This window comes from Lissotriton vulgaris, chromosome 3_1 (assembly GCF_964263255.1).
Source record: "Lissotriton vulgaris chromosome 3_1, aLisVul1.2, whole genome shotgun sequence".
NCBI lineage: Eukaryota > Metazoa > Chordata > Amphibia > Caudata > Salamandridae > Lissotriton > Lissotriton vulgaris.
The window spans coordinates 1,466,453,298-1,466,477,616 of record NC_141689.1 but is presented as its reverse complement, the minus strand read 5'-3'; positions in this window follow the sequence as shown (position 1 = coordinate 1,466,477,616).

Below are 24,319 nucleotides of genomic sequence, written 5' to 3'. Positions count from 1 at the left end.
AGCTGACCTGGATAGACTTTTTGTTTGAGAATTTCGCAAAGATTCCTCAACTGACGCCAAACTTATTAGCAAATTCAATAAATGCTGTTCCTATGGAAACTAGGTTGTAACTATAACTACCTACTGGCGATGGCCAGTTTTATATATATATATATATATATATATATATATATATATATATATATATATATATATATATATATATATATATATATATATTCACAGAAAAAACCATAGGTTATAGTCCATATATAGTTAGGAATTTGCATTTACAAAACCTTGAAAATTCAATTAAAAAACCATTGGTTATAGAACATATATAGTTAGGAGTTTGCATTTACAAAACCTTATTTTACTCGCATAAAACCATTGAAATTCCATATATAGTTAGATGCGCTAACTATATATCGCGCACCCGCAATCCACTGCTGATGATGTCACATATTACATCATTCATGACATGGTCAGTGACATCACTGATAACATTACTGATGACATCTCAAATGACATCACTGATGACAACATCCAGTGACTGTATGTTTCTGTAAAGTTAAAATATATCTTAAATATTGAAGAATGAGTGGATGTATAAGTGTCTGGATGAAGGATTTAGTAGGTCCATGACTGACTGTATGAGTGAGTGATTAAATGTGTCTCACTGAGTGCATGGGTTAGTGACTAAACTGTCTTAATTTGTGCATCATTATGTCTGTTGTTCTGTAAACTGTTGCATGTGTTGATAAGTAGCTATATGAGTAACTATATGGGTTATTGATTGGTTGCCCAAGTATTTGTATGGGAGACTGAGTGTGTGTGTGGGTGGCTGGGAGGTGTATGACTCTGTGCATAGATGTGTGAGCAGTTGATTCACTAGATGTATGGTTTCAAAAGTGCATGTGGAAACAGCTGTATGGGTGGTTGACTGTGTGCATGAGTGTATTGGTGAGTGAATGGATATCTCAGTGCTACATGTCAAAGTAAGTACATATGTAAAACTGAAAGCGGTTGTATTCTGACTGCTGGTTGGTGGAGACATTTTGACTATATTCTGGACCTGCGTTCTCGCGTAATGCGTCATATGACGCGCCGCGTTAGCGCACCCGGAAGTGCTCCGGTGCGCAAGGCGCAGCTTCCCGGAAATGATCCAGAGCGCGCCGCGCAGCTCGTAACGTAAGCATAACAGGTCATGTGACTTGTTAATAAAACTTTTCATTGGTTCATTTTACTTTTGTTTTCCTAATGATGTAAGACTAGGTCATGTGACCTAAAAATAACACTTTTCATTGGATTAAAACATTTTTTTTCCCAAACGATGAAAGCCCCACCTTGTTTCTGGATGTTTCAGACTGAAGCTGGCGTCACCATGAGAGCACCACCATCTCGTAGCTCCGTCGTGGCCATTCCGCAAGCAATCATGGCCGCCGCTCCCCACCGGAAGCCTGCGGGAGTCGAGGGCCCCCAAGACTTTTGTACAGCCTTCAAGGCTGAGGGGACGCTTTCGAGAATGGAACCCAAGCCCTGGCAGACAAGCGTCCGAGTTCCAAGGTGTCCCAGGGCCATTTTACTGGACCAGGCCCAAATCCGAAGAGCCGGCCGCCATTTTAAGAGTCCTGTGGCAGCCGCCTATCGCTGCACCGCAAGAGTGGGAGCAACTCAACTACATGGTGAGCGAGACGCTGTAGCCGTAAAAGCGGGCGGTAAACAGCTGAATGGCGGAAAAGGCACAGTGTAGCAAAAGCGGGCGGAATGGCGACTGAAACGATAAAGGGGCGCCCCACTACAGCAGACGAGCCTCCGCCATGTGCTTCAAAACTGCATACGTATCTCGTGATATCAAGGTTGGGCAATCAGTACACAACAAGCAGTTACGAGTCTCATTTACACCGGCGCCATTTTGGGCGCGGCCGGACAGGTCCAGGATCTAGTCAAACATAACAAATGAGGCTGACGTCTCTGAAGCAGTTGACGAACAGCAGGACATAGCAAATAAACATGAAGTCTCTAAAGCTGTTAACTCACTGCAAGACAAAACAAGTGAACCTGAAACCTCTGGAATAATTGTCGCTCAAAAGAACAACACACAAAACTCTGTAGAGCCTGAAGAAAGAAAAACAGAAGGGCACTGTAGTTTCAGACACACTTAACACTAATGACTTAACAAAGATATCGTCTGTCTATGAAGCAGTTATCATGTTCACAGAATTGACAAAGAAGTGTGCAGACACCAATGCTATTAAGAAACACAAGGAAATCCCTAACGCATTTGTCAGTCATTGGTTAAGCAGCTAGGACCTGTTCACTCTTGACACCCCAGGTGCTGTGTATGTTGCACTATAGTGCTGCATCGGGAATACGGACAACCCTATTGATGTTGATTTTTCATTATTGATTATTGTAAAGAAATGGCGACTCCCCCTTTAGCAGATTAGCTAAATGTTTGCGTAATTTAGGCATAAAAGTTATATTATTGTTGTTGTTGTTGTTATCGTTATAGTTCTAGTTAATTTCCATTCAGAGTGTCCTACACAGCACCACTCTAGGTAAACACTACTTTATGTAAAACCTGGGACATAGCACTCATTGAAACTATAGTTGGTCACCATGGGGTTTAAAAAAGGGATGGTTCTTCACCTGGGTGCTTTCCACAACTCAGCACGTTGTGCTGCCTTGGGACTATTCGCACAAAAGACAGCTTCTGACCATTGTTGTTTTTTTTTATCAAAAAATGTTTAAATATATTTACAGTTTTTGTTGCGTTCGTTATATTTAAAAGTTAATAAAGTTTTATAATCCAACTTTCTTGGAGTACTATATTTTTTTTAAAAATCGGGTGAATGGGGCCTTGAATCGGGTTATTGTCATGCGTGGGCTTTGCAAGTGTACTGCTACAGGATCGGACATTTCAAACTCAAATGCACGTTCTTTTTCTTACCTTTCCGAAGCATGGAGCGCAATAGCAGGCAGAGAAAGGGTGATGCACGTGTTGAACACTGCCTGGCCTGGCAAGTTGCTGGCAGTGCCCCCCCGCCCGCTCCTGAAAGAGGGCACACACACACCGCCGCCCCGAGTACTTCACAAATCTTTAAAAGACCATGCGCTTGTTCATGAGGCTTAAATGGTTTATCACCCCTTCTAGAACCCCTGCATCGACCCTCTGACGTTTCCTGGAAGAATTAGCACGTAACACAATACCAAACCCTGTCAGCTGAAACCCCCGAGGAATCGTGGGGCATATTATCAAGGGGGTTTATTTCCGCTTTTTTGGCTTTAAAAGCCAAAAAAAAGGAGATAAAATTATCTCCCTATTACCAAGCTGTCGCTAACACCAGTTAGTGACAGCTAAAAGGAGATAGCGACCATCTTGGGCCCCGCTTTGCATGTCAGTGATATTTATCACTAATGACATGCAAAGTGGGCGTGCCAAGATGTTAGCGACTGGAAACAGTCCCTAACCATCGCTATCTCCTATTACCAACTTTTGGAGATATTCGCGCTAAGCACGAATATCTCCAAAAGCTAACACCTGCCCTGAGCAGTTTTTAGCCATGTTATCCAATGGAAGGTGGATAACATGGCTAAGAGCATTTGCTGGATAATGCATGAATATCGCTGACTTTTCAGCGATATTCATGCAAAGCGGCCGTTTTTTATCGCATTTGCGATAAACCTTGCTAATAGCAAGGTTTATCTGCGATAAAATTCGCCGATGTGCGGCGATAATTTTTGTCTCTAAACAAGTTAGAGACAAAAATTATCGCTAGTTGTTGGTAATATGCCCCCGGATTTTTCCTTGCAAGAATCGGGAGGCGGAAGACTAGCACTGAAATCAGTAGTCTCACGCCTGAATCGGGAGGGTTGGCATGTCTGGATTCTCTACAGCTGGGGCCATAAACTACATCCGCAGGCTAAGTGATAGCCTGGGTCCGGCCTGGACAATCGGACACAGAGGAAGAGGAGTGTCAGAGGGTGCGGTAGTGAATAGGGTGAAAGGGAGGTGTCGGGCGGGCACAGAGTGTGATTCTCAGGGAAGAGCAGCGCAGATGGGGGGAAGTATATGGCCAATGCATGAGAGAGAGAGCGGGGGTGACCAGTGCATGGGGGAGATGCTTGCGAGGGTGGGGAGCCGTGCTGAGAATCGACGGCGTGCAGAGAGTGGGTCTGGTCAAGGCATCTAAAATGGCTGCCGTGCACGACAAAATTGTGGCATTGGACAAAAAGGGAAGATGGCGCAGACAATGTTTATCAATAAGGATTCATTTATAACAAAATATTTACTCGCAGTGACAAAATGGTGGTCAACACTTCCTGATTTCCATCAAATCGCACGTTAACAGACGTCACGCAGCAAAAAAAAAAAAAAAAGCTCACGCACAGAGCAGTTTTTAGCCATGTTATCCAATGGAAGGTGGATAACATGGCTAAGAGCATTTGCTGGATAATGCATGAATATTGCTGACTTTTCAGCGATATTCATGCATTGCGGCCGTTATTTATCGCATTTGCGATAAACCTTGATAATAGCAAGGTTTATCTGCGATAAAATTCGCCGATGTGCGGCGATAATTTTTGTCTCTAAACAAGTTAGAGACAAAAATTATCGCTAGTTGTTGGTAATATGCCCCCGGGTTTTTCCTTGCAGGAATCGGGAGGCGGAAGACTAGCACTGAAATCAGTAGTCTCACGCCTGAATCGGGAGGGTCGGCATGTCTGGATTCTCTACAGCTGGGGCCATAAACTACATCCGCAGGGCTAGGTGATAGCCTGGGTCCGGCCTGGACAATCGGACACAGAGGAAGAGGAGTGTCAGAGGGTGCGGTAGTGAATAGGGTGAAAGGGAGGTGTCGGGCGGGCACAGGGTGTGATTCTCAGGGAAGAGCAGCGCAGATGGGGGGAAGTATATGGCCCATGCATGAGAGAGAGAGCGGGGGTGACCAGTGCGTGGGGGAGATGCTTGCGAGGGTGGGGAGCCGTGCTGAGAATCGACGGCGTGCAGAGAGTGGGTCTGGTCAAGGCATCTAAAATGGCTGCCGTGCACGACAAAATTGTGGCATTGGACAAAAAGGCAAGATGGCGCAGACAATGTTTATCAATAAGGATTCATTTATAACAAAATATTTACTCGCAGTGACAAAATGGTGGTCAACACTTCCTGATTTCCATCGAATCGAACGTTAACAGACGTCACGCAGCAAAAAAAAAAAAAGCTCACGCACAGCCGCTGGAAGACATGTATCAACATATATGAGCCTCCTCAGCCACCCTCCGAAAACATAAGTGGTCAGGATACGTCTCCCGCACCCCCTTATACCTAGTAATTTAATTAAAACGAAACACAAAATGGCGAATTCCCGTTTCGCTACCAGTTTGCGGCCCAGTTCGCGGCTCGGGAAGCGCTTCTACCGTGAAAAATATATATTTTTTTATTTTCCCCACGAGACCCTTTAATAACCCCAACATCATTCCTAGGGGGTCAAGGGGGTATACCTTGCCCCCTTTCATTAAATTCCCCCTTCGTTTTTCACCTCTTCTTCTCTCTCGATCCTACAGAGAGATAAGATGGCGGCCGCTCCGGACTGTTTAGAATGTTGACAGACACCGGAGAGCCAATCAGCTTTCTGCGCGCAAAGTTCCGTTTCGCGAAAAGTAAGCGGACCGGAGCGCAGCCCGGAGCGCTGTTACAGATATATATCTTGTTTTGAATGTTAATTTCTCAAAAACTACTGGAGCACATATATTGAGACCTAGCAAAGGCACATCGGGCTAACAGTCCCTAAAATTTTGCCAAGTTTCGTGCAAATCCATTCAGCCGTTCGAGCTAAAAGTGAGTCCAACCGCCCTATGGAAATTAACATGGGAAAAACGCGTTTTGGGACCCCCCTTTTTTCTCGGACCCCCCTTGACAAAACCCCCCCAAATTTTCAAGGGCTGCTCAGAAACAAAATGTGCCATTTTCCTGAAAATTTCAGCCGATTCCGTCCACAAACGCCAAAGTTATTAGACATAGAATTTTCAAAAGTTCCATAGAGAATTAATCCTAACTATATATACCTACTGGCTATCGCCAGTAGGTATATATAGTTAGGATTAATTCCCTATGGGATTTTTGAAAATTCTATGTCTAATAACTTTGGCGTTTGAGGACGGAATCGGCTGAAATTTTCAGGAAAATGGCACATTTTGTTTCTGAGCAGCCCCTGAAAATTTCGGGGGGTTTCGTCAAGGGGGGGGCTGAGAAAAAAGGGGGGTCCCAAAACGCATTTTTCCCATTCATTTTTCCATAGGGCGGTTGGACACACTTTTAGCTCGAACGGCTGAATGGATTTGCACGAAACTTGGCAAAATTGTAGGGACTGTTAGCCCGATGTGCCTTTGCTAGGTCTCAATATATGTGCTCCAGTAGTTTTTGAGAAATTAACGTTCAAAACAAGATATCTATCTGTAACACCGCTCTGGGCAGCGATCCGGTCCGCTTACTTGTCGCGAAACGGAACTTTGCGCGCAGAAAGCTGATTGGCTCTCCGGTGTCTGTCAACATTCTAAACAGTCCGGAGCGGCCGCCATCTTATCTCTCGGTAGGATCGAGAGAGAAGAAGAGGTGAAAAACGAAGGGGGAATTTATTGAAAGGGGGCAAGGTATACCCCTCTTGACCCCCTAGGAATGTTGTTGGGGTTATTAAAGGGTCCCGTGGGGAAAATAAAAAAAAAATGATTTTTCACGGTAGAAGCGCTTCACAGGCCGCGAACTGGGCCGCAAACTGGTAGCGAAACGGGAATTCGCCATTTTGTGCTTCGTTTCAATTGTTTAGAGACAAAAATTATCGCCGCACATCGGCCACAATGCATGAATATCGCTGAAAAGTCAGCGATATTCATGCATTATCCAGCAAATGCTCTTAGCCATGTTATCCACTTTCCATTGGATAACATGGCTAAAAACTGCTCTGTGCGTGAGCTTTTTTTTTTTTTTGCTGCGTGACGTTTGTTAACGTTTGATTCGATGGAAATCAGGAAGTGTTGACCACCATTTTGTCACTGCGAGTAAATATTTTGTTATAAATGAATCCTTATTGATAAACATTGTCTGCGCCATCTTGCGTTTTTGTCCAATGCCACAATTTTGTCGTGCACGGCAGCCATTTTAGATGCCTTGACCAGGGCCACTCTCTGCACGCCGCCGATCCTCAGCATGGCTCCCCACCCTCGCAAGCATCTTCCCCACGCACTGGTCACCCCCGCTCTCTCTCTCATGCATGGGACATATACTTCCCCCCATGTGCGCTGCTCTTCTCTGAGAATCACACCCTGTGCCCGCCCGACACCTCCCTTTCACCCTATTCACTACCGCACCCTCTGACACTCCTCTTCCTCTGTGTCCGATTGTCCAGGCCGGACCTAGGCTATCACCTAGCCCTGCGGATGTAGTTTATGGCCCCAGCTGTAGAGTATCCAGACATGCCAACCCTCCCGATTCAGGCGTGAGACTACTGATTTCAGTGCTAGTCTTTCGCTTCCCGATTCCTGCAAGGAAAAACCCGGGGGCATATTACCAACAACTAGCGGTAATTTGTGTCTCTAACTTGTTTGGAGACAAAAATTATCGCCGCACTTCGGCGAATTTTATCGCACATAAACCTTGCTATTAGCAAGGTTTATCGCAAATGCGTTAAAAAACGGCTGCAATGCATGAATATCGTTGAAAAGTCAGCGATATTCATGCATTATCCAGCAAATGCTTTTAGCCATGTTATCCACTTCCCATTGGATAACATGGCTAAAAACTGCTCAGGGCAGGTGTTAGGTTTTGGAGATATTCGCGCTTAGCGTGAATATCTCCAAAAGTTGGTAATAGGAGATAGCGATGGTTAGGGACTGTTTCCAGTCGCTAAAGTCTTGTCACGCCCACTTTGCATGTCATTAGTGATAAATATCACTGATATGCAAAGCGGGGCCCAAGATGGTCGCTATCTCCTTTTAGCTGTCACAAACTGGTGTTAGCGACAGCTTGGTAATAGGGAGATAATTTTATCTCTTTTTTTTTTGGCTTTTAAAGCCAAAAAAGCGGAAATAAACCCCCTTGATAATATGCCCCATGATTTCTCGGGGGTTTCAGCTGACAGGGCTTGGTATTGTGTTACGTGCTAATTCTTCCAGGAAACGTCAGAGGGTCGATGCAGGGGTTCTAGAAGGGGTGATAAACCATTTAAGCCTCATGAACAAGCGCATGGTCTTTTAAAGATTTGTGAAGTACTCGGGGCGGCGGTGTGTGTGTGCCCTCTTTCAGGAGCGGGCGGGGGGGCACTGCCAGCAACTTGCCAGGCCAGGCAGTGTTCAACACGTGCATCACCCTTTCTCTGCCTGCTATTGCGCTCCATGCTTCGGAAAGGTAAGAAAAAGAACGTGCATTTGAGTTTGAAATGTCCGATCTTGTAGCAGTACACTTGCAAAGCCCACACATGATAATAACCCGATTCAAGGCCCCATTCACCCGATTTTTTAAACATATATAGCACTCCAACAAAGTTAGATTTTAAAACTTTATTAACATTTAAATATAACGAACGCAACAAAAACTGTAAATATATTTAACCATTTTTTGAAATTAACCAGAACTATAACGATAACAACAACAACAACAATAATATAACTTTTATGCCTAAATTACGCAAACATTTAGCTAATCTGCTAAAGGGGGGAGTCGCCATTTCTTTACAATAATCAATAATGAAAAATCCACATCAATAGGGTTGTCCGTTTTCTCGATGCAGCACTATAGTGCAATATACACAGCACCTGGGGTGTCAAGAGTGAACAGGTCTTTCGTTGTTCCTTAAGATGTTATCTGTGTCAACCTCTTCCGAGAATGCTGATGCGTTAGGATTTCCTTGTGTTTCTTAATAGCATTGGTGTCTGTACACTTCTTTGTCAATTCTGTCAAGATGATAACTGCTTCATAAACAGACGATATCTTTGTTTAGTCATTAGTGTTAAGTGTGTCTGAAACTACAGTGCCCTTCTGTTTTTTTTTCTTCACTCTCCACAGAGTTTTGTGTGTTGTTCTTTTGAGCGACAATTATTCCAGAGGTTTCAGGTTCACTTGTTTTGTCCTGCAGTGAGTTAACAGCTTTAGAGAGTTCATGTTTATTTGCTATGTCCTGCTGTTCGTCAACTGCTTCAGAGACGTCAGCCTCATTTGTTATGTTTCAGTAGATCCTGGACCTGCCCGGCCGCGCCCAAAATGGCGCCGGTGTAAATGGGACTCGTAACTGCTTGTTGTGTACTGGTTGCCCAACCTTGATATCACGAGATACATATGCAGTTTTGAAGCACATGGCGGAGGCTTGTCTGCTGTAGTGGGGCGCCCCTTTATCGTTTCAGTCGCCATTCCGCCCACTTTTGCTACACTGTGCCTTTTCCGCCATTCAGCTGTTTAGCGCCCGCTCTTACGGCTACAGCGTCTCGCTCACCATGTAGTTGAGTTGCTCCCACTCTTGCGGTGCAGCGATAGGCGGCTTCCACAGGACTCCTAAAATGGCGGTCGGTTCTTCGGATTTGGGCCTGGTCCAGTAAAATGGCCCTGGGACACCTTGGAACTCGGACGCTTGTCTGCCAGGGCTTGGGTTCCATTCTCGAAAGCGTCCCCTCAGCCTTGAAGATTGTACAAAAGTCTTGGGGGCCGTCGACTCCCGCAGGCTTCCGGTGGGGAGCGGCTGCCATGATTGCTTGCGGAATGGCCACGACGGAGCTACGAGATGGTGGTGCTCTCATGGTGACGCCAGCTTCAGTCTGAAACATCCAGAAACAAGGTGGGGCTTTCATCGTTTGGGAAAAAAAATGTTTTAATCCAATGAAAAGTGTTATTTTTAGGTCACATGACCTAGTCTTACATAATTAGGAAAAGAAAAGTAAAATGAACCAATGAAAAGTTTTATTAACAAGTCACATGACCTGTTATGCTTACATTACGCGCTGCGCGGCGCGCTCTGGATCGTTTCCGGGAAGCTGCGCCTTGCGCACCGGAGGACTTCCGGGTGCGCTAACGCGTCGCGTCATATGACGCATTACGCGACAATGCAGGTCCAGAATATAGTCAAAATGTCTCCACCAACCAGCGGTCGGAAATCAACCGCTTTCAGCAGTCCAAAAGTTCGGTTAAATCTTAAGAGCGGGAGCAACTCAACTACATGGTGAGCGAGACGTTGTAGTCGCAAGAGCGGGCGGTAAACAGCTGAATGGCGGAAGAGGCACAGAGTACCAAAAGCGGGCGGAATGGCAACTAAAACGGTAAAGGGGCGCCCCACGACAGCGTGTCTTCAGGTCAAACGGATTGTGGGACAAGGTCCAGAATGGAAGATTCTTCAAAAGGGAAAAAATTCCGCCGGACCCCGGGAGCCGGCCGCCTATGCCGGGGGCGATCTCAGGCCTCACCAGGGCAACACGACTTGGGGAGGGGGCAGGAGCCAAGCGCCCCCTCTCAGTCCACGCCATTTCACCGCCCCTCGGGGGCCTCCGTCAAGCGGTTTAGGGAGGCACCGTATCACATTGTTTTCCAATGCAGTCAGGTCCACAAATGGACCCCACTTACTTTGAATAAGGTTTAAACAGTGTTACAAGAGCTGCTTAGAACTCTGAAGTATGGCACTCAACAACCAGGACTTATGCCATTTGTGTAAGGCAGTGACATGGAAGCAACTCAGGGACAAAAAGCATGAACGAACATTCACGTATGAAAATCTTATTTGGGGAAGGGGTAGAATCCAAACGCCCCCTGCCAGTTCGCGCCACTACACCGTATGTGGAAAATCTGAAGCCATCGTTCTACAAACTCTCAACGCTTGTTAACAGTGCATGAGTTTCATGCTCGATCGATTGAGCTAGCCGGATCGGGCAATAAAAAGTATAAAATAGTTATGTAAATAGTTATTTAATAAAATGTTTTACTCTGTTTCTTTGCTGGTGTGTTGTGTATATTTATAATATTTGCATAGGGTTTGTCGTTATTTTGGGCGGTGTGGGTGGCGAAGTCGAGCTGTTTTGCAGCCCTCATGGTGTGGAGCTTAGTTCATTTCATTATTTTCGTATTTCTCATGAAGGGTTGTTCCTAATGTTTGTATTTTACCGAGGTCAAAAAGAGATCGAATTAGTGGTCTACTGATTTTGCTCGATTACTTTTATTTTTTTACACGATTTTTCACTATCTGCAAAGACTAAACAGAGTATTGCGACTTTGTGCTTGTTTGTAAATAGAGAATGATCCAAAGAGAACCAATTGTAAAACAGTAAATGCTTGGATAATAATCAATCAAATGGAGAGACAAGCAGGCACGACGGATTACAACAGGGGTAAAGGTCTGCGTTAACTACCGTTCACTATCTGCAAAGAGAGAGTACTACTAAGAGAAAAGAGGGGAGTGGGGGGGGGGGCAGCGTTCAAAGCACATCAGCGTGCATAAACACGAAAACGTTTTTACCTATCACGTACTTGACATTTGACAGCTTTTGATATTTGCTATTAAAAAACCATTGAAATTCACAGAAAAAAACATAGGTTATAGTCCATATATAGTTAGGAATTTGCATTTACAAAACCTTGAAAATTCAATGAAAAAACCATTGGTTTTAGGCCATATATAGTTAGGGATTTGCATTTAGAAAACCTTATTTTACTCGCATAAAACCATTGAAATTCCATATATAGTTATAAGCGCTAACTATATATCGCGCACCCGCAATCCACTGCTGATGATGTCACATATTACATCATTCATGACATGGTTAGTGACATCACTGATGACATCACTGATGACATCTCAAATGACATCACTGATGACATCACTGATAACATCTCATTTGACATGACTGATCACATCACTGATGATATCATTCATGTGTTAATACCATGAACCTCTTCAGACTCTAACATAACCTTAGATACAATCAGTGTAAACAGACAGTCACAGACTGTCACTCATCCATGGAGTTACTCACACACCTAGTCAGTTATGCCAAAAATCAATCACACCTCCATTTTCTCAACTATACAGTTATACACACCTTACTTATTCAAACATATACTAACACATATTTACTTTACTCTCTTATACAATCTCTGATACATGTTCACAATGATCCATACAGCCACCCACACATTCACTGGCTCTTATGCACAGTTATTTATAGATGTCAACTCTCACATGTACTGTGTTTTACATATGTACTTAATTTGACATGTAGCACTGAGATATCCATTCACTCACTAATACACTCAGGCACAGTCAACCGCCCATACAGCTGTTTCCACATGCACTTTTGAATCTATACATATAGTGAATCAACTACTCACACATCTATGTACAGAGTCACACACCTCCCAGCCACCCATACACACACACTCAGTTTCCCATACAAATACTTGGACAACCAATCAATAACCCATACAGTTACTCATATAGCTACTGATCAACATATGCAGCAGTTTGTAGAACAACAGATATAATGATGCACAAATTAAACAGTTTAGTCACTAACCCATGCACTCAGTGAGACACATTTAATCACTCACTCAATCAGTCAGTCATGCACCTAGTAAATCCTTCATCCAGACACTTATATATCCACTCATTCTTCAATATGTAAAACATATTTTAACTTTACAGAAACATACAGTCACTGGATGTTGTAATCAGTGATGTCATCAGTGATGTCATTTGAGATGTCATCAGTGATGTCATCAGTGATGTCACTAACCATGTCATGAATGATGTAATATGTGACATCATCAGCAGTGGATTGCGGGTGCGCGATATATAGTTAGCGCTTATAACTATATATGGAATTTCAATGGTTTTATGCGAGTAAAATAAGGTTTCCTAAATGCAAATCCCTAACTATATATGGCCTAAAACCAATGGTTTTTTCATTGAATATATATATATATATATATATATATATATATATATATATATATATATATATATATATATATATATATATATATATTGTACTACAAGGTGCCCTGAAGCTTTTGAGAAGGCACACGCAGTACTCTAGCTAAACAGCTTTGAAATGCAGCTTGTCTCTGTGCCCCTGAAATTAGCATATTTCGCCGACGCGTTTCAGAGCTCAAGGCTCCTTCTTCCTGGGCTGCTCGTTAATCATCACATCAAGGGCTCACAAGTGATTTCCGGCATTATTTATTTCATTGAAAGCCCACAGTGGGCGTTGAAAAAATACAAACAATTCAAGATGCATGATGGAACATGCAGTGCCTATTGTGAGCAGACACAAACCTCCTTTGGTAAGTTTGATGCGATGTTTAAAAATTGAAAGCAATTGATGTCCTTAGTATGATGCAGGGCATTTGAGGCAAGTTCATTAGGCATATAGAGCGCTGCGCTGTGTTGTTACTGAATAGTTCAGGTCCACAGCCTCGTTTCTTTCACGACGGTGCTCTCCTCCACGGCCAGGCTGCCGTGTTGATATGTTGTACTACAAGGTGCCCTGAAGCTTTTGAGAAGGCACACGCAGTACTCTAGCTAAACAGCTTTGAAATGCAGCTTGTCTCTGTGCCCCTGAAATTAGCATATTTCGCCGACGCGTTTCAGAGCTCAAGGCTCCTTCTTCCTGGGCTGCTCGTTAATCATCACATCAAGGACTCACAAGTGATTTCCGGCATTATTTATTTCATTGAAAGCCCACAGTGGGCGTTGAAAAAATACAAACAATTCAAGATGCATGATGGAACATGCAGTGCCTATTGTGAGCAGACACAATCCTCCTTTGGTAAGTTCGATGCGATGTTTAAAAATTGAAAGCAATTGATGTCCTTAGTATGATGCAGGGCATTTGAGGCAAGTTCATTAGGCATATAGAGCGCTGCGCTGTGTTGTTACTGAATAGTTCAGGTCCTCAGCCTCGTTTCTTTCACGACGGTGCTCTCCTCCACGGCCAGGCTGCCGTGTTGATATGTTGTACTACAAGGTGCCCTGAAGCTTTTGAGAAGGCACACGCAGTACTCTAGCTAAACAGCTTTGAAATGCAGCTTGTCTCTGTGCCCCTGAAATTAGCATATTTCGCCGATGCGTTTCAGAGCTCAAGGCTCCTTCTTCCTGGGCTGCTCGTTAATCATCACATCAAGGGCTCACAAGTGATTTCCGGCATTATTTATTTCATTGAAAGCCCACAGTGGGCGTTGAAAAAATACAAACAATTCAAGATGCATGATGGAACATGCAGTGCCTATTGTGAGCAGACACAATCCTCCTTTGGTAAGTTCGATGCGATGTTTAAAAATTGAAAGCAATTGATGTCCTTAGTATGATGCAGGGCATTTGAGGCAAGTTCATTAGGCATATAGAGCGCTGCGCTGTGTTGTTACTGAATAGTTCAGGTCCTCAGCCTCGTTTCTTTCACGACGGTGCTCTCCTCCACGGCCAGGCTGCCGTGTTGATATGTTGTACTACAAGGTGCCCTGAAGCTTTTGAGAAGGCACACGCAGTACTCTAGCTAAACAGCTTTGAAATGCACCAACTGCAAAACAAAAAATGTCGTCTATGCCATAATTTGCGGCTGCCAAAAAATCTATATTGGGAAGACCAATCAGCAGGTCAACACGCGTATGACCCAACACAGGTCGCGCATAAAAAAGAAAGTACTAACTGCGCCCCTTGTCCAACATTTCTCCGAAAAGCAGCACGGGGAAAATGACTTCACTTGGACAGTGCTATTTAACATCAACCAGTCAAAAACGTGTATCAACATAGAACAGATCCTTTTGAAAAAAAAAGGCCTACTTGATACTCAAGTTCAACAGCACCCAAACGGGGTTGAACACGCTTTCAGAAATCTCAAGATTGTAACAAGTTCATGCACCAAAAATTTGAAACTACAACACCCAGAATGCCCAGCTCCAGGCTCACTATGATGTAGGAGCCCTGTACAGCCACTAGGCTGTTCCTGTGTTTGCATTTCCTGGTTTGCTCCCGAGGAAGTAAGGTGAGCGTGAGAGAGGCTCCCTATGCGTGAGACTTCAGCATATTTTAACTGCATTAAGTCCGTTTCGACCAGGGACTACGGGACCCTTTATGTTTTTTAGCGCGAGTAAGACGCATACAACAGCGAGGGACACGCACCCCTGCCACGGATTGAACGAGTGAGATTAAGACAACGAGCACACGGCATGGCGATCGACGCCCCGTGATCACTACCAGAAATTTAGGTAGGTGGCTTCATATTATCCCGCAGCATCCCTCAAGTGTCTTTACACTACAACTAATTCCAATACTGAGTGTGACCTTTATGCCTCACAGGTCACTCCGAAAGGACAGAATGAGCAAACAGAGGACCTAAGATAGCATCTAATGCCACACCCGACTAAGGTACGAGCATGCAGCTTTAGGTCTGTTGTAGCCGCTTGACACTGCTCCAGATGGCATTGTAAGCTATTGATTTATTTATTTTTTCAGAATCATTCATCTAATGTACTGACTTCATACGGCGCACAGCCCTTCGTGTACAACTGAATCACGAGAGCCGTCCGCCCTCTGCTTAAAGGTAACCAGTTCAGCATAGTCCAATTAATTCAGGGGGGCCTTTTACAAATAAGTCACAAACACCGACACAAGCTTCGCTTTATTCTTTTGTTTAGATTCAAAACATTGAGAGAGCCCTGAGGAGAATCTGTAAGCTTTGACAGATTCGAAACGCGTTGGCAAGACATACGACAGACAGACAGTTCAAAATATTTGCCCTTGACGGGTTCAGTCTTTATTGGTGGAACTAATTGTGAATTAATTTCGTATTTCTGTCGCATTACTTCTTTTCCACCTCTTGGGTCTAGTAGCGGTTTTTGATTACTTCACAAAGATTAACCATTTGTGAACACAGAATTGCTATATTTTCTCATACGTGAAGTTTGTTGATAACTGTTTGATTCAATGTGTTATTTGTATAGGTGTTGTAAATATGTATAAATGTTTTGTATTTGTATATAGGTGTATATAAAGTGTTCTTCTTGCCTATGGAAAGAGATAAATCTTACTAAAAATAATGAACAAAAGGGTTAAATAAAATTACCCATACAAACAAAGAAACGTTGATTTTTGTTTGTTGTCTCATAAACTTAAGGCGAGACAAAATAATTAGGAGGGCCAGCATTTTTGTTCTATTCACTGTAATTTGGGTCCAGCTGCCCCCTGTCCCAGGACCAAACTCCGTGGTTGTACTAACTATAAAGCGGGTGCACACCCGCGAGAGTCAAAAGGGCAACAAGATTTTTTCACGGGAGAAGTTCTGTGAACTGAAAACCGGGAGAGACATCTTGTCCCTCCAAAGTAATGGGCGAGAAGGACACTTTATCATTTTCGGAAAGCCATATTCAGAACTTGTTGGCTAATTCCCCCTTTGCTGAGGTTACTTTAAGTTCTTCTGCCCAACAGCAGAATGAAACAGACAAATTGACTAGGCTTCGTAAAAAACACATTCGCACTGAACTTCACGGATACTTTCTTTTGAAACACCTAAGGGGTGGGACCATCCCTTGGGGGCTTCAAGTCAAGAACGTGCCGGTGATATTTATTGAGGATGCGGACTACAAGAAGGGCTTTAGCTGCATAAACACGAAGTGCAGTAGGGACCTTATGGTCCATACCATAGAAACAGCACAGAGATTGTGCGCTAAAGAACTAGAAGAAATAGATGAACTGACTAAGGCCATAGCAGAAAGCCAAGTGATTCCAGCCTCTAAGGCATTGCTAGAGAAATTAGATAAAGAAATACAAACTTTCAAGGATAATACCATCAATAATAAAACAGCTCAGTTCGAAAGGGATTGTAAATCCTTCACACTTGAAAGAGATTATCCATTCCTCAAAGACGATTATTACTCCCAAACCGAATTTCGGGGGGCTTTGACAAATTTTCAAGGACGTTCCAGGAACAGATTCAAAACATTCTCTGAAACTTCATCTTCAGGGTCTTCTGGATCTGAAGCGAGAGGGAATTCTAATAAGAAACAAACTCCTTTTTTAGAGAAAGGCCAACAACAAAAGGTGCAATTCAAACCGGCATGGGAAATGCGAACCAGGAGAAATTACTACAAAACGTAGGGGGCTCCTCCACCATAGTGAATCTATCAACTAGGATTTTGACAAGGGAGGAAGAGTCTGTCCTCAATTTAGGACTCAAATTTGTTCCATCTAAACAAACAGACTTTACCAAGATTAAACTAGAGGCAATAGAATTCTGTCGAAAAATCCGACTTAAAGTCTTTTTTGCTAACGGACCTCCTAGTGCTAGTATGGAAACGACAGGCCTCAGGAATAAGTCCACTTTTGTTCCCAACCAGAATATTCCTAAACAGGTACACGCATTTGAACAAATTTTGCTATCCTCAATAAACAAACTAGAGAACCAGCACAAATACGTGAAGCAAAACATCACGAAAGGACAACGACTGGCCCTTAAAAGTCTGAAAGAAGATCATTCTTTGATCATAAAACAGGCCGACAAGGGCGGGGCAGTGGTGTTATGGCCCCGAGAACAATATCTTGCGGAAGGGGCTCTGCAGGTAAACAACCAAGAATGGTACAGAAAACTGCAGGAGGACCCACTACAACAGATCCAGTCTACAATCACAGAAATTGTCCAAATGGGTAAAGAAAGTGGCTTCCTGGGGCCCAAAGAAAGTGATTTTTTGGTAAAGAAATGCCCAAGAACTCCGGTGGCATATTTCTTACCAAAGATTCATAAAAACCTGTCCAACCCACCGGGACGACCGATCGTGTCGGGGTGTCATTCATGTCTTGAGCCCTTGTCTAAATACATAGACTTCTTCCTGAAGCCCTTTGTGGCAAATGTGAGGTCCTATCTAAGAGACACCACAGATTTTTTGGTTAAGGTTGAAGGGACCCAATTCAATCATACGTCACAATTCATGGTAACCATGGATGTGACGTCCCTATATACCCAGATACCACAAGATGAAGAACTGGAGGTCTTGGAACTCTATCTAGACTTAAGGGAAAGACCACATAGAGTCCCAACATCCTTCATTTTACGATTGGCCGAAATAACCCTCAAAAGAAATTATTTCCGCTTCAACGATGACTTCTTTATGCAAATCAAGGGCACCGCTATGGGGTGCCCTTATGCCCCAGAAATGGCCGTGCTATACATGGCCGAATATGAGAAAAAATTTGTGGAGGCAGACAACCCTTTCGCGCACCATATTGTGCACTGGTATCGTTACATCGACGACGTGTGGCTCCTGTGGCAGGGGAGCCATGCCGAGTTGGGTGACTTTCACCTGTGGCTCAATAATAGACACAAGGACATAAAATTCTCAATAGACTCAAGTAATGTCAAAATGACATTCCTTGATGTGGAAGTGAGAGATGTGGACGGTGTCTTGAAGTCGTCACTCTTCAAGAAAGCAACGGACAGGAACACCATACTCCATTATGGGAGCTCACATCCCAGAAACCTGAGGGCAAACTTACCATACGGACAACTTCTCCGAATCAGGAGAAATTGTTCGGAGCTGACACAATTTGAGCAATATGGATCAAAATTTTGTGAAGAACTAACACAAAGAGGTTACCCCAAAAAGCTTCTTAAGCATTCTTTCAAAAGAGCACGTTGTACCCCGAGGGAGTCCCTTCTTGAAACAAAAGTAAAACGTGATCTGGAGAATCTAGTGTGCGTGACGACATTTTGTGCGGAAACTCATAACATACGCCAAATGGTATTGAAACATTGGCACTTGCTGGAACAATTAGAGACACCCATTCCACGTCCAATATTTGCTTTCAGAAGAAATCAGAATATTGGCCAGCAACTAGTCCGCGCGGATATCAGATTGGCCAAACCTAAAAGTGACTTGTTGTCAAAGTGGGGTCTTAAACCCATTTAGGGACACCACAGGTGTGGGAATTGTATCGCGTGCGATACAACCATTGAGGGTACCACCTTTCAACATTCAAACACATCTTGGTCTCATACCAGTTTCACCAACTGCAAAACAAAAAATGTCGTCTATGCCATAATTTGCGGCTGCCAAAAAATCTATATTGGGAAGACCAATCAGCAGGTCAACACGCGTATGACCCAACACAGGTCGCACATAAAAAAGAAAGTACTAACTGCGCCCCTTGTCCAACATTTCTCCGAAAAGCAGCACGGGGAAAATGACTTCACTTGGACAGTGCTATTTAACATCAACCAGTCAAAAACGTGTATCAACATAGAACAGATCCTTTTGAAAAAAGAGGCCTACTTGATACTCAAGTTCAACAGCACCCAAACGGGGTTGAACACGCTTTCAGAAATCTCAAGATTGTAACAAGTTCATGCACCAAAAATTTGAAACTACAACACCCAGAATGCCCAGCTCCAGGCTCACTATGATGTAGGAGCCCTGTACAGCCACTAGGCTGTTCCTGTGTTTGCATTTCCTGGTTTGCTCCCGAGGAAGTAAGGTGAGCATGAGAGAGGCTCCCTATGCGTGAGACTTCAGCATATTTTAACTGCATTAAGTCCATTTCGACCAGGGACTAAGGGACCCTTTATGTTTTTTAGCGCGGATTGAACGAGTGAGATTAGGACAACGAGCACACGGCATGGCGATCGACGCCCCGTGATCACTACCAGAAATTTAGGTAGGTGGCTTCATATTATCCCGCAGCATCCCTCAAGTGTCTTTACACCACAACTAATTCCAATACTGAGCGTGACCTTTATGCCTCACAGGTCACTCCGAAAGGACAGAATGAGCAAACAGAGGACCTAAGATAGCATCTAATGCCACACCCGACTAAGGTACGAGCATGCAGCTTTAGGTCTGTTGTAGCCGCTTGACACTGCTCCAGATGGCATTGTAAGCTATTGATTTATTTATTTTTTCAGAATCATTCATCTAATGTACTGACTTCATACGGCGCACAGCCCTTCGTGTACAACTGAATCACGAGAGCCGTCCGCCCTCTGCTTAAAGGTAACCAGTTCAGCATAGTCCAATTAATTCAGGGGGGCCTTTTACAAATAAGTCACAAACACTGACACAAGCTTCGCTTTATTCTTTTGTTTAGATTCAAAACATTGAGAGAGCCCTGAGGAGAATCTGTAAGCTTTGACAGATTCAAAACGCGTTGGCAAGACATACGACAGACAGACAGTTCAAAATATTTGCCCTTGACGGGTTCAGTCTTTATTGGTGGAACCAATTGTGAATTAATTTCGTATTTCTGTCGCATTACTTCTTTTCCACCTCTTGGGTCTAGTAGCGGTTTTTGATTACTTCACAAAGATTAATCATTTGTGAACACAGAATTGCTATATTTTCTCATACGTGAAGTTTGTTGATAACTGTTTGATTCAATGTGTTATTTGTATAGTTGTTGTAAATATGTATAAATGTTTAAATGTTTTGTATTTGTATATAGGTGTATATAAAGTGTTCTTCTTCCCTATGGAAAGAGATAAATCTTACTAAAAATAATGAACAAAAGGGTTAAATAAAATTACCCATACAAACAAAGAAACGTTGATTTTTGTTTGTTGTCTCATAAACTTAAGGCGAGACAAAATAATTAGGAGGGCCAGCATTTTTGTTCTATTCACTGTAATTTGGGTCCAGCTGCCCCCTGTCCCAGGACCAAACTCCGTGGTTGTTCTCAAAAGCTTCAGCTGAGCTCTGAAACGCATCGGCGAAATATGCTAATTTCAGGGGCACAGAGACAAGCTGCATTTCAAAGCTGTTTAGCTAGAGTTCTGCGTGTGCCTTCTCAAAAGCTTCAGGGCACCCTGTAGTACATTATATATATATATATATATATATATATATATATATATATATATATATATATATATATTTCTTTTAAATAAATATATAGTATTTCCTGTTGTTTTGGATATCGTTCCAGAGGAGAGCAGAACAGGTATGAACCACCACTTTTTGTTAAAATAGATTCCAAGGATGCGAAGTTACAGCTTCATATTTCTATTATATGTCAGCATAATAGTGCAGACAAGTGTCCGATCTTGATCAACTGACCTGCCGGGGACGGGTCCCCAATTTTTTAATACAGTGCAACCATTCACATTACAAGGTTTGTGGAAAGACAAACATAGACACAAAAACATACATTTAAAGAGACATGTGCATCTGATTAGAAACAGTACAATCAAAAGATCTAAGCATTCACAATGATTTGTAAAAAAATAGTCCAGGTTGGTAACTCCAAAATTTTGTAACTATCAATTAATAAATATTGGAAAATAGTACATTTAAGATCAAGGATATATAGCTAGATTATTAATGATATCAAATGGAAAGTAATGGACGACAACCCATTTACTAAACACAGAATGATTCTTAATCAACCAATAGTAAAAATTGAGGGCCAGTGCCCGTTGGTTGATGTATTAAGTCTTGTCATAATGTACAAGGCATACTCCAACCATGTTTTAATCCATATTGAAATAATCAATATAATAATTTATAATCCCAATAAACATCTAAAAACATACTAAGAATTTGATAGTCATCATAAAAAAAATCATATTACATTAATATTTTGAAGGATATATCATCGATATTTCTTTAAAACATGTGCAAAACAGTGCAAAAAAGTGTCAAAGTGTTAAAAAAAAATGATTAAAACTTATTTTACCCATAATTAAAAAACACTCAAAAACGCGGCTTAAGCAGAGGAAAGCCATTAGTGAATTCTCTTCAAGGCTAAAAAACCCATATGTGTTAGCTAAGGAAAAGTGGCATTGTTCCCTATAATTCTTCCCTGATGGCTGGGAAAAAGGGAAATTATTCCCTGTAACCACTGATTTATATGCGTCATCACAGTGCATGAGATATCGAGGTAGACCCATTTAACCAGCTGTTAATAAGAGAAATGTGTCTGAGCATCATGGGAGGAGAGAGAAGAATATAACACATAAGGACCAAAGTAGTATCTATCAGAAGTTCAGAGATTTGATACAGACATTGCCCTATAGTTTCATAATCAAGAATGTTTTAAGTACCGTGGGGACCTTAGCTTAAACCGAATATGCATGGATTACAAAAAATTGTGCAGGTCTTCACTACTGTTCAACCCATTTGGCATGCGAGTATCTAACATTAGTATAAATGTAGACTCCTGCTGCCTCAACTTTTTCTCCCTGTTACCCCCCAAAAAGAGGATGGAACTGCCCCAATTACAGAGTATGTAAGGTCATCCAATATGTTATTGTGTACTGCTTTAAAATACGGAGCTACAGGATAGTTTTCATCCGAATTGACAATTGCACATAAGTGCTGAAGAATCCAATTAAAATCTGGAAGCTTGGTACGGCCAATGTATTTTAAATGGTAGAGAGAACAGTGGTCTTAGACAACTTTTCCATTTGAATTTCATTTTATACCAATAGATGAGTATAAAAATATTTAAAGGCACATAAAGGTAAAGGCAGTAAAGTTATAGGCCACTTCAAAATAACAAGTAAGGTTCAATTCCTATCCAAAATTCTTTCATCAGCATTTTACTAAGTATGGGCAATTTTGCGAATTCGCGGTCCGCGAATTCGCGCAAAATGGCAAAAAAATCAGCAAGTTCACGGATTTTCCCGCGAACGCGCTGATTTTTTTGCCATTTGCAAAAATATGTGCCCACATGTGTCTGTAACTTTGGCACCGCGCCGAAAGACGGCGAGGACCCTCAAGTGAGCTGTCCTTGATAGTGAGGAAAGGGCAGGAAGACCTTGCATACCCTAGTGTGTGTGTGGCGGGCTCAAACGGGCGGGACTTCTATGCAAGTTCACATACCTCTTCTTTATAAAGGGTCAGAGACCGATCAGAGCAGCAGATGAAAAGGAAGCAGCCTCCTGGTCACAGGAGGAATACGGAGATTGTGCTCGAGAAACTCGTGGATGCAAAGACCTCCGTCAAGGATTACATCTAATTGTAGGTGGTAGATATGGGGAGGAAGCACACCTGTACCATGCTCACTAGTTCTTTGGGCTGATTATAATGCGTGACTGAATTAGAGCTTCAACTCGGGCACCTGCTCATATCTGTAAGTGCTTCCTGTTAAGGTTTAATTTTTAATACAGAAGCATCGTGCAAGAATGAATCCTGCCTGCATATTTATCCACGATGATGCCACCGGTTGTGCCAGACCTCTACTCAAATGGAGTACTTTCTACTGGCTAATCAGTAAGTGCCACCTCATTGGGTAAATGTATAGTGCTTTTGCTACACTGCAGCTGCATAAAGGCCGGAAGAGTTGTCTCCAGTGATGTGTCTGTAACTTTGCCAACGCGCCGACAGGCGCCGAGGTCCACCGAGTGAGCTGTCCATCAAAGTGAGGAAACGGCGGGAAAACGTTGCATACCCTAGCCTAGTGTGTGTGTGGAGGGGCTAAACGTGCGGGGCTTCTATGCGAGTTAACATGCCACTTCTTTATAAAGGGTCAGAGACCGATCAGAGCAGCAGATAAGAAGGAAGCAGCCTCCTGGTCACAAGAAGACGGGGATTGCGCTCGAGAAACTCATGGATGCAAAGACCTTCATCAAGGATTACATCTAATTGTAGGCGTTAGATATGGGGAGGAAGCACACCTGGACCGTGCTCACTAGTTGTTTGGGCTGATTATAATGCGCGACTGAATTAGAACTCCAACTCTGGCACCTGCTCTGAGGAAAAGTAGAAAATGACTCAGTCTCCCCACCAGGGATCTATCCAGCAGTTTGCATAATAAAGCAGCAAAGGAATTGACAGCCAATCTGTAAAAAAAAAGACATCTTTATTATAATTAATTATGAGGCTTCGTCGTCCGACCGTAGTTTTACAATTGAAAGAGGGAGCCTGCCTGAGCTTTCTCAGGCAGGCTTTTTATACAAAAAGTTTGCCCCTAGGCTCACATTCTTGCTGTGTCACACATCATTGTAGGTCGCTCCCATGGTACCATAACAAAGCAGGCTATAATTATGAATTCCATTCTACTTGCCCAAACTGACCAACCCATCTTCCATCATGAACATATGTCAAACTTCACATATTTTCCTGTGCAGGCCGGAGAAGCTCACAATAGAACTGGTTTCCTCCCCATCATATAAACAGTCACCTCCCCATTGTAAAAGCCCAGAAGCAGAGAAACAGAGCCAGGTGTGGAAGATAGAAGTGTAGGATAAGGGATGCTTGTGGGTCATAAACAGGCATGGCTACTGTATTCGGCCTTCTAATCTTGCTCAGGCCAATGTACACAACAAGTTGCTCAGATCTTTAATATAGATTGACAATGGGGCATGGACTGGTTTGGTGAGGCCAACA